Source organism: Ovis canadensis, chromosome 12 (assembly GCF_042477335.2).
Source record: "Ovis canadensis isolate MfBH-ARS-UI-01 breed Bighorn chromosome 12, ARS-UI_OviCan_v2, whole genome shotgun sequence".
NCBI lineage: Eukaryota > Metazoa > Chordata > Mammalia > Artiodactyla > Bovidae > Ovis > Ovis canadensis.
In genome coordinates this window covers 54,797,815-54,809,765 of record NC_091256.1, presented here as the reverse complement: position 1 = coordinate 54,809,765, position 11,951 = coordinate 54,797,815, and the positions used below count along the sequence as shown (strand labels likewise).

General features: G+C 51.4%; 1 long non-coding RNA gene across 2 annotated transcripts; it reads left to right on the top strand.

Moving 5' to 3' along the window:
- The first annotated feature begins 6,804 nt into the window (after positions 1-6,804).
- LOC138416511 (uncharacterized) lies at positions 6,805-10,475 on the top strand. 2 transcript variants are annotated; one of them, XR_011247704.1, is made up of 4 exons: positions 6,805-7,465; positions 8,307-8,398; positions 8,764-8,906; positions 10,261-10,475. It is a non-coding gene; the product is annotated as an uncharacterized lncRNA (long non-coding RNA). The 2 variants fall into 2 exon arrangements; XR_011247703.1 differs by lacking the exon at positions 8,764-8,906 and having other exon boundaries at positions 6,824-7,465.
- The last annotated feature ends 1,476 nt before the right edge of the window (positions 10,476-11,951 follow it).

The following is an 11,951-nucleotide window of genomic DNA, read 5'->3' as shown; positions in this document are numbered from 1 at the left end:
AATGGCCCAGAGGGCAGGTCCTCAAAATCCAGGGGGATCAGGAAAAAATGTCAGAAATGCTGCTAGTGTCCTAACTTAAAAAAAAAAAATGTAAATAGCTGGCATGACAAGAAACTATGAGGACAAAAGGCCCACAAATAGAATTAGAAATGGTTGTGGGGGACTTCCCTAGTGGTCCAGTGGCTAAGACTCCAAGTTACCAATGCAAGGGGCTTCAGTTCAATCCCTGATTAGGAAACTAGATTCCACATCCTGCAGCTAAAGATCCCACATGCTCCAGTGAAGACCTTTTCTAAAGTACTTTTCTAAAAAGAAAGAAATGGTGGTGGACAGATCCCTCAGGGCCCATGAGGGTGGCTTCCTGGTGCTCAGGCCCTAATGCCATCTTCTCCCCTTGGGTGTGGATGGGACGTGGGACTCACTTCTGATTGCGAGAAGAGGGCTAAGGTGGTGGATCATGGATCTTAAAAGTGCCTTCACACCATCTGGGTTCTGGAATGCCCTGCAGTCTTTCCCACATTGTGGGGGTGGGGGAAGCAGCAGAGTTATCACAGCTGCAGACTCTGAGTCATGCTACCTGCATTCAAGCCATAACCACACTTGTGCCAGGGAGGTAAACCCCACTAAGCCTCAGTTTCCCCATATATTAAATAGGTACCATAGTAGCTGTCTCACAGCCTTGCTGTAAGGACTAAATAAGGTAATATTTGAAAAGTGCTTAGCACAGCACCTGGCATGCAGTAAGCACTCAACAAATGTTTGCTATTTGTGCATTACTTATTCACCTTCTGTGTCCTGGCTGGACCGTAAAGTCCACGTGGGCAGCAATGGTGTGTCTTGCCCGCTGTGGCACATAGCCTTGAACATGGGGTGGATCATGGACTACGTGTGAACCACGCCATCCTCTGTGAGAAAGGCAGGACAGGAATTTTTTTATTCCAAGAAAGTGAGTTGAAAGATGTTAAATTCTTGCCGCAAAGAGATGTTAAATTCTTGCCGCAAAGCACCGAGGAAATGGAGGGTAAAACAAGGACCGTCTCGATCCCAAACAATGTTCTTTCTATTTCTCCACCGCCTTCAGCACACCTTCTAACAAAGTTAATTTGACACATATTTAAGGATAAGTGCTAGCCTCTAGTACAGTAATTAGGCTTAAATGGAAACAATTCACATAAATGAACATAATTAGCACTGTGTGTACACACTTGAGCTTGCATTTCTGGAAGTGTTTGGGAGAAGGTGTGATTCTCTGGTAAAGAGGAGAGACTGAGAGGCTGGAAAAGGTTTGCTGTCATTTTTTTTTTTTTTTTTTTGGTGTAGGAGGATGTGGCTGAGGAGTGGCTTGAAGGGAAGTTTCTGAAGTATTCTGGGGTTAAATGGCTTTTGAGGGGATGGGACAGTCTTCAGTGTGGGGGCCAAGGTGGTGGTGGGGTTTCTGGAGACATATCAGGCCCCAAGGTGCAGGCTCGGTCAGAAATACTACTCTGGGTCCGTCCTCCCTTCTCCCCTGCTAAAAGGTTACCACAGCTGCCCGCTTACCCTAGCAGGGTCTCTCTACATCCCAGCCCACATCCCTCCACTGGCTTGGCCCCTGATCAGGGAGGCGGGTGTTAGTGGCAAGAAGACAGCCAGGTGGTACCCAGGGAAAGGAAATTCAACACAGGCCCCCAACCAGCTGTTTCTCTGCACATTATGAAGAAGTGTTTCTCTGCATCTCCAGGTTGGAGGCAAGGGCTTTGAATTTGCTTTGGGGTTTGGGCAGGTAATTCTGGGAACCATTACTCACCTTGCGGTCATCATGGGGGAGGAACTGCTCCGTGGCCGATGTTAAACCTGCTTCACCCCATGGTGAAGGTGGTGGGTTTCATAATCAAAGAGGGTTACGACAGTAGTCACCCACTTTCAAGTCTAGTTTAAATAATTTTATTGTGAGATGATGTGACAACCTCAGAAAATGTTTTACCATCCGGTTTAGGAATCAATTCGGCTCAAGTCAACTAACACCCCTCCTCCAGTATGGACGTCCCTGCCCCACTACAGTCAGGCCAGCTCTTTCGCCTCTGGGTAAAACCTCCCTTTCCTCCGCCCACTTTCCCATCTACTGAGTGTCGAAACTCCACTTTCTTCATAGGAAGCTGTGATCAGCCCGGTGCTGATCTGCCAAGTGGAGGATGGGCCAGTCCAGAGGAGGTGATGGCAATTGGGCAGGAGCTGCCCAGACTGGTGCTAAGCGAGGCAGGGAGGCCGGCGGCAGTGACTCAGCATCACTGACAGGAAGGGACAAGACGAGCATCAAATGACAGGGCAGTAGAGGTCAGGACTAGACTGGTTGACCATGGGCGCCACTTATGGGAGCTGCTGGAGGTCGGTTACCAATGCCGGTGCGTGCGTGCTAAGTTGCTTCAGTCATGTCCAACTCTTTGTGACGCTATGGACTGTAGCCCCCCAGGCTCCTCTACCCATGGGATTTCCCAGGCAAGAATACTGGAGTGGGTTGCCATTCCCTTCTCCAGGGGATCTTCCCCACTCAGGGATTGAACCCGCATCTCCTGCATTGGCAGGCGGGTGCTTTACCACTAGCGCTACCTGAGAAGCCCATTACCACCTGCCCACAGCCAAGGATATAAAGGATATGGGAGCAGAGAGTATTCTTTCTGCATCCACCCAAGGCATTCTGCTCCACTTAAATATTTGCAACACTGGTTAACAACAACAAAAAGGAAAGCAGCAATTTTGGGGAAGGGGAAGAAAGGGATATCTGCAATGCAAAAATCTAACAAACAAAAAACTTCAAAAACCTCACTACATTCTATCAGTGTAGAGGAAGTTTCTTCTGATTTAGTCAAAGTATTAAACATGCTTGATACCTAACAGCCACCACAGTGCCCTGGTGGATGGTTGATGTAGATTATCTAATTGATTTTACACTGTGAAGTAGGTCCTAACACAAGCTCAGCTTTACAGATGAGGAACCAAAACCCAGGCAGGTTAAGCTGTATTTTGATTCACGCAGCCAATGACAGAGATGGGCCTGGCAGGCAAGTCCTTGACTAAAAAGCCATGAGCTTCATGGACTTTGGGGTCCCAGGGGGAACTGAGGTGCCTTTGAAAGGAGAGAAAAGATCCATACTTGCTAATGGACTGCAGCATCTGGCAGCGTTAGCATGGCATCTACAGCCAGACCCGGAATGGGAGCGGACACCCAAGGTCAGCCACCCAAAGCTTTCACTCCTAAGGACTCTTTTGTCATTAAAACGGGGATTTAAAGTAGTTCTTATCAGTCCTCCTGACTAACACATACATCAGCCCTGGTTGTCAGACAGCCTAAAGCAAAATGATGCCATGGGTGCTGGAGCCAGGACTCTTTCTCAGGGTGTCTCTGTCTTCTTCCTCTGAGACACAGGCAACCCCGACAGCAAAGGCCACGAGTGCAAACTCGGCAGGAACTGCTAGAGAGCTCTGGGGGAGCCTACACCCACACCACTCCCTAGGGACCTAAATTCCGAGGTCCTTGTCGCTCAGTGGTAAAGAATCCCCGTGCCAGTGCAGGGGACACAGGTTCGATTCCTGGTCCAGGGCGATTCCACATGCTTCGGAGCAACTAAGCCTGCGCGCCACAACTATTGAGCGCGCCACAACTATTGATCGCGCACCACAACTACTGAGCGCACACCCTAGACCCCAGGGGCTGCAACTGCTGAAGCCCCAGCATCCTAAAGCCTGTGTTTCACCACTGCAATGAGAAGCCAGAGCACAGCAACTAGGAGTAGTCCCCACACTGCAACTAGAGAAAGCACTCACGTAACAACAAAGACCCAGGACAGCCAAAAACACAAACAAAAACTGAGGATCATGATAGACCACCAACAAGAACCTACCGCGCAGCACAGGGAACTGTACTTAACGTTTTGTAATAACCTATAAGGGAAAAGCATCTGAAAATACATATATATGTACAAATGAATCACTTTGCTGTACACTTGAAACTACCACAACATTGTAAATCAACTATACTTCAATCAAAACAAAACGAAACCAAAAGAAAATATTGCGAAGACTGATATCAAAACAACAAAAATGAAGATCCTGATCTCCTCGACCTATCTACCTCACAGAGACCAGAGGATGTACTGTCAGGCTCTCTACTGTGGCTGGATGGCGGGAGGGGGCCTGGTTACCCAAAATCTGACCAGTGGAGGCCTGGGGACAAAGACAGGGCATGGGGACAGGCTCTCTGTCCTCCAGCCACCCCTGGGGGGCAAAGAGCTTCAGCCAATTCCACCCCACCCACCCCCTTTCATAAGAACTCTCCACCCAGTCTAACTATGCCATAAATGCATCAGACTCCTAAATATGCCTCATGCATTCCTAATTTTGCTAATGCCATTCCCTTCAATTTACTTTTGCCTCTCCGCAGAATCCTGGCTGCTCTCCCAGGCTCAGATCATATCCCTTCCACTTCCACAGACTGCCTTGGTGTCTCCCCAGCCCTGTGAGTCCCAGAAATCCCAGTGCATTTAAAATCCTATTACATCCCCCACTGGGCCTTTCGGTACCCAGCACTGCACAGCAGTCCTACGACATTTTATGTGTCCATCCACCCAACAAATATTTATCAACCACGTGCTATATTGTTCTGCCACTTCCCTTGTCTGTTCTCTATCTCCCAAGGTGACTCCTTTCTACCTTCTCAAGCTCTCCCCAAGCCTCCCCAAATGCCCCTCTCAGCAACCTCACCCAGTCTCAAGGTATTAGGTAGTCACTAAGATTTCCCTGCCCTAAACTCTCTCCTATGCTCCAGCTGCCAGCATCCAATACCATCTCCACTTGGGTGTCTAACAGACGACCTACTGTAGCCAGATCAGAACCTTGTAGCCTGTGCCTCCCAGTTTTCCCCGCTTCCATAAATGATTCACCCATCATGCAAGCCACAAACTTCAGTCATTTTTGTCTTTTCCCCTGCCCATCCTCCCTGTCCATCCAGCTACAGACTCAGTTGGCTCTACCTTCAACAACTATGGCCTCTATCCCCTCTGGGCTACAGGCCTCCTACAGCTACGGTGGTCTCTAGTAGGACCAAGGAATCGCCTCTAGTAGGTACTCCCCAGCTGCCACTCCTGTGTCTGTTCTCTACACAGCAGCCTGAGCCATTGTTTTAAAACATAAGATCATGACGTTTGTAGCTCAAAACCCTCCAAAGGCTGGGGAACATCACCCTTTGGATTACATTCTAAATTCTCAGCCCTGCCCAACTTAAACAGTTACCACTCACCTCCAGCCTCTCTGGCTTCCTTGTAAATTTCTCAAATGCACCTTTGCACTTGCTGACCCTCCCACCTAAAAAATCCTCCCCTCACTTCACTGACTTAACCTCACCGTCCCAGCGAAACAACACCCCTCCCCAGCACTTCACCCTCCAACTCCTTCACAGCATTTATCATGACCTAACATTCGAAATATTTATTTTGTTCATTTATTGCCTCTTTCCTCCATCAAAGATCAGCTGTGCCATCAAAGCAAGGGTCTGCCTGGCTGGCTCATGGGGGTATTTTCAGTGTTAGGTGATGCAGGCACACAGCAAGGATTCAATAAATATTTGCTGAATGAGTGAATGAATGGGTGCTGACAAGTCCTTTTCTTGTTGCCTACATTTGACCTCCTCTAAACCAAGGCTGAGCAGCCTCTAACCAGGGGCAGCATTTTGTGCGTGCTTTCATTTTCCTGTACCTGCTAGCCCAGGGCCCAGTTACAAGCGCAGGTTCAGGGCTGGGGAAGACCTGCTTGTACCATCAATGGGAAGTGCTGCCTGGCTTGCGGTGAAGAGAAGGACCTGAAGCCAGTCTAGGTTTAGCATCATTGATTTGTGATGGGTGCCAAGGGGTGGGGCGTAATGGTGCAGTTCTCGGGGACACCCAGCCTGGTAACCAAGGAATTTTTGAGACCAGAGAGAAAGATGGATTGGCAGGTGGAGCAGGACTGTCTGGCCAGTCCTCAAGGTTGGGAAGCTCAGGAAACAAGCCACTAACTCACAGGGCAGCTGATGCCAGTGGCCTCAGGGCACCAGCCAATGTCCCCATCAGCTCTGTGCTTTTGGATAGATCTTCAAGGGGAATAATAGGGAGTACAGGAGAACCCCCTCCTCCCTAGGCCCCCCATCTCAGCCACTGCCATATAGAGGCTCAGGGGAGCAGCCATTGTCGTGGAGGTCTCTCAGACCTGGGGGCAGAGGCAGAACTGGCCCCGCATATCTCACAGGGAGCCATTTTGCTTTCCTGACATGATTTCTGACCAGAAGAGCTCCACAGGCACTTATCCAGGATGCCCAGCCACTTCCTGCTGCAGGAGACCAGCAAGGGTGTATGGAGGGCTGGGCCTGTCTGCCCAGCATGTGGTCCCTTTGCTCCCTGTGCCCCAGCAGCACAGAAACCGTGAAGGCACTGGCATAGGTCCCTTATGCGGTGCCATCCACCTAAACTAAGGCCAGAGGAGGGGGTGGGGCGGGACGCATCCATGCAAGGCTCCTGTGCCTACCAGGAAGGTGAACTACCGGAAGTGCCATCCTGACCCGGAAGTGTCATCCTGACCCACAGCCCCAAGCCTGGACTGCGTTCCCACCAGCTGGGGTGTGGGGTGTGGGGAGCAAGGAGAGACTGGGATGGGGAGGAGGAAGACAGCCCTCCGGACTGGAAGTTTGAAACCCTTTCTCCTGTTCCTGTCTTTAAAACACGAACTGGCAGGCTGGACTTCTTATATAACACTCCTTTAGTGACTGAAGCACTTGTCACAACCACCTTGGGGACCTAGGTTCAATGCCCCCACTTTCAGGAAGTCAAGCTCTTTGCTCAGATAGCACGTGGCTGAGCAGCGGCAGTAAAACCAGAGTCCCTATTTCCACTCTTAGACCAGTGAGCCCTCCTGCACCCACGACGGAGACTGAGGAGGAGAAAAATAACCAGCCATGCAAAATCCAAAAAAAAAAAAAATCCTCTCAAGATTATGAAATCAAAGATCATTTTGTTGTTTCTTGGACATTCTTCTTACTACTCTGAGGCAGCGCAATTCAACAGGCTTCTCTTTCTTGTTGTTAAAGTACTTGTTCTATCTCCTGCCTCTTTTACCAACTTTCACATCGACCGAGAACGCAAGCGTTTACCTGGGCTCCATCCTTGGACGGCGAACTGGTCGCGCAGGCTTCCGGCCTCCTCCTCCCTGGGATTTGGCTCCAAGGCTCCCGCAAAATCTCGAAATCCCCCCCAGATCGGCGCGGCCACTGAGGGAAGCAGCCCGGCTCTGAACAAGCCCAGGCAAGCCCAGGCAGAGCCCGCTTCGCGGTCCTTCCTCCTGCGCGAACCACCCGGCCCCGGGGCGAGAGACGCGTCTCTCGGGCCCCAGATCCGTGGAGTCGTCTCTCTCCAGAGGACCGGGCGCCGGCCCTCTCCTCCACCTGAGAAGGAAAAGGGTGCAGGTAGGGCGCGGAGGGGCGGGTGGGGGCGGCGCCAGCCCTCAGGAACGGGGCGGGAGCGCTGCAACCACCCGAGTCACGTCGGGGTGGGGTGTGCGCTAGGACAGAAGACCGGGGTGCCGCGGCAGGGCGCGCTGCCGGGGCACCGAGCGCGCTCTGCCTTGGAGCCGGTCCCCCATAGGCACCGGGTCCCGGGCCCTCCACCGCTGCCGCCTGCGGGGACTGGTGCGTCCTCTGCGACAGCGCAAACAGCGCGGCGCCCCTCGTCTCCTCCCGGGGCGCGCTCCCGGAGCCGACGACCGGACTCCACGGCCATCGCGACTCTTCCGGGAGCTTCTCGCCGCTCCGCGGCGGGACCGAAACCCAGGCGGGCCGAGGGGGGCCTGTAAGAAAGCAAATGAAACCATGGGGCCCGCTCGCCGCAATGCCCAACCCGCGGGCCTCAACCCCAGGAAGAGGGAAGGAGAAACCGCGTCCCGAGCGCGGATGAGGGAGGTGTCCCACGTTTGGACCTGTCGCGTCCGGGACATAGCCAGCCCGGAGAGCAGGGAAAGACCTAACAGCCCCGATTCGTGGAGACGGGGAAGGACTTCTAGCGCCAGAATCAGACACCCGGCAGGGGCCACCGCCCGCCGGCACCCCGCCCCCACTCACCGCGCCCCCAAGTTCCGGCGCTGCTTGCCGCCGAGGTGGCTCGGCTCGCGCGTCCGGGGGCGCAGAGGCGGGTGGTGGTCATCGCCGAGACGCGGCGCTGGAGAGTTGGGCGTGCCGGGCGGGGACCGCGCGGGGGCAGGGCTCGGCTGAGCCGAGGGGCCGGGTGCAGCCCCCAGCATCTGCCTTACAGGTCCCCGGAGGCACAGATGAGGACGCGGCGATGCGCCGGGCAGCCCGTGAGGAGCGCGCCTCCCTTTCCTCGCGGTTTCTACACTGCCCTGCGTATGTCGCGGGAAGCCCCTGGGGTTGATGGGGACACATGTGCAGCGGTGGCCCTGAAGACGCCCTTCTCTGTTGTGGGGAGGGGACTCCCCAGCCACCACCCCGCCCCCAGCCACCACCCCGCCCCCAGCCACCATAGATCCTACGCAATCCAACCAGGTTTGGACCTGGGACCCTTGGGAGACAAACTGCCCTGCGGCCCTCATGGCCTGGTATAAAGGAAAGAGGAGTTACCCAGGCCTCCCCGTGCAAGAGTTCTGCACTCGGGGCTGTTGCTTCCTCCGAGGCAAACCTTAGCAAACTCACACTTGCGGTACTCTGCACGCGATGCACCTAGACCCTGCAGGGACTTGTTTTCTCCACAGGGACACAACTGAAGGACTAGGGTCTTCTTGGCCCCATGAGACGCCTGCATCTTGCACTGGGAGAAGATGGTCCTTGGCGGGAAGTGGCTGCTGCCCCAAGCATGTCATCACACGCACACTGTGGGGAGCAAGTGAGGCCAGCTGTGAGCTGACCCCATTTGACAGATGACAGACCCTGGCTAACAGGGATGAGTCTGCATGGAGCCCATGTTCCCAGCCTTTCCCAGGGATTCTAGAATAGTCCTAGAGAAGGAAAGAGCCGGTCAGAATGCCCAGATGCACTGGATAGCTACCTTTCCCCACATGGGCAGTAGGGGAGAGGACCATTTCCCACCCACCCTCCCCCCCAGAGTGGCCATCACTGTAAGGTAGCTTGAGTGGGGAAGGCCTTTGCAGATCCTCAAAGATTCAGGAGAATTTAATGAGGCCAAGGCTTCCCTGGTGGCTCAAACAGTAAAGAGTGTGCCTGCCATGCAGCAGACCCGTGTTTGATCCCTGGGTCGGGAAGATCCCCTGGAGAAGGGAATGGCAACCCACTCCAGTATCCTTGCCTGGAGAATCCCATGGACAGAGGAGCATGGTTGGCTATATAGTCCATGGGGTCACAAAGACTGAGCGAGTAACACTTTCTTTTCAATGAGGTCAGTGGCTCTGGAGGTGGCACAGGCAACAGAAGGGAAAAGCTGGTTCTAATTCTGATTCTGTGTGTGACCTCAGGGAATAATAATAATAAAGCTAACTCACACTGAGTGCTCAGAGTGCCAGAAAGAAAGTAAGTGAAGTCGCTTAGTCTTGTCCGACTCTTTGTGACCCCATGGACTGTAGCCTTTCAGGCTCCTCCGTCTATGGGATTTTCCAGCCAAGAGCGCTAGAATGGGTTGTCGTTTCCTTCTCCAGGGGATGGCTTCCCTGGTGGCTCTGATGGTAGTCTGCCTGCAGTGCAGGAGACAGTGTGTGCCAACCTAAATCCACCCTAGATAGTAATCTCTTTCAATTCTCAACACAGTCCTGTGAAATACATACTAGTACTAACCCATTTCCAGGTGAGAAAGCTGAGGACCAGAAAGGTAAAACTTGGCCACCATCACGAGGGGGAGAATGAAGTGGAACCGGGACCCATATTCATTCCTTTCTGACCCCCAAGCCTCACTCCTTAAGCAACTGCATCTGGCCTCAATTTGGCAAATTGCTTAGCCTCTCCACGCCTTGATGTTCTTGTGTGTACAGACAGCATCAGACTCACGGTATGGACTCAATATATGTTGGTGGAATGAATGAACGACCCCCACACCCCTCAAGGTGGTTGTAAAGACTGCAGTAAATGGAGTTGCTGCACACAGCAGGCACTTCCGTGCCTTCATCAGCTTACCTAAGGAACCTCTGGAGTCCTGGGCCCAAGGAAGCTATAGTTCCCTGCTCCACACCTATGGACATTTGGGAGCATTTCCAGCTGAGACCTCCACCCTCACTGGTCCTTTCTTCTCCCTTTCCTTTCAGAGCCACCAAAATGCCTTGACCTGGGCGGCTGACAGATGAAGGAGTACATTTGGGAGACTCCAGACTGCAGTAACTAGAGGACTTGAAATAAGATTTATATCCACTTTTCCATTCAGAGAGGCCAAACCACATTCAGGCCTCTCCCCCCCCTTAATCATGTATGTATAAGTGAGGACTGGTTTATAAAGGCATCTCCATATGTCAGTCTGTCTCACCGAGGGTGTTCAGCCCATCTGTATTTCCTGCAGAATTCATCCCATACCCAGATGCAGATGTACACACACCCCTGACTAGCAAGCAAGGGCACTATAGAGAAAGGGGGCTACAGAGGTAGCATGCACAAGCTTCAATTTATGGCCCCCACCCAGACACAGCTTCAAAACAGTGCACTCAGGAGGCATTCATGTCTTAAATTTAACCACAGAAGCCCAAGGAGTCCTACTTCCAAATCAGCCTATGAGATTGATCTTGTCCAAAAATGTGAATTAAAAAAAAAAAAAAGGCTAGCGACTTCCCTGGTGGTCCAGTGGCTAAGACTCCGTGCTGCCAATGCAGGGGACCTGAGTTTAATCCCTGATCAGGGAACTAGATCCTACATGCTGAAACCAAAGATCCTGCATGCTGCAACTAAGAACCAACAAAGCCAAATAAATAAATATTTTAAAAATTAAAAAAGGATAGTGATATCCTAGGATTACATCATACTGATGGTTGCACAATTTTGTGAATCTAGTCTCCCTCCATATCTAAATGTGGGACAGTTTCAGGGCCCTCTTAAGATCCTCAAATTTGAAGATGCTCATGGTGAAGAACCCGCCTACCAATGCAGGAAATCTAAGAGACTCAGGTTCGATCCCTGGGTTGGGAAGATTTCCTAGAGAAGCAAATGGCAACCCACTCCAGTATTCTTGCTTAGACAATCCCATGGACAGAGGAGCCTGACAGGCTACAGTCCATAGGGCCACAAAGAGTCAGACATGACTAAAGTGACTTAGCACACACGCAAGTTCCTTACATAAAATAAGGTAATATTTTATTTTAATATAATCTATGCACAGTCTCCTGTATACTTTAAATCATCTCTAGATCACTCATAACACTTGATACAATATAAATACAATGTAAATAAGTATAGCATTGTGTTAGTCACTCAGTTGTGTCTGACTCTGGGTGATTCCACTGACTGTAGCCTAGCTCCTCTGTTCATGGAATTCTCCAGGCAAAAATACTGGATTGGGTAGCCATTTAAGTTTAATGTAAATGATATGTAAATAGTTGCTGGCCATTGGCAAATTCAAGTTTTGCTTTTGGGGACTTTCTGGACATAGTTTCTTTTAATTTTTTCAGTCAACTGTCAGTTGAATTCATACAACTGATATGGATACAAAACCCATGGATACAGAGGGGTGACTGTATACTGGAGCCCACCAAACTGTACTTTTAAGTGGTGAAATTTATGGTATGTAAGTTATATCTCAGTAGAAGGAAGAAAGGAGGGCACCATTCTTTTTAGTGGCCCAAAATAAATGGCATGAACCCAGCAGATTTCTGAAAGTCCCAGAACTCTTTTTTTTTTTTAACTTCAGCACTTGATAAATGCTAACTCCCCTGACTCAGAAGATTCCTTGGTGGTCTAGTAGTTAAGACTTTGTGTTCCACTGCAGGGGTTGTGGGTTCGATACCTGGTTGGG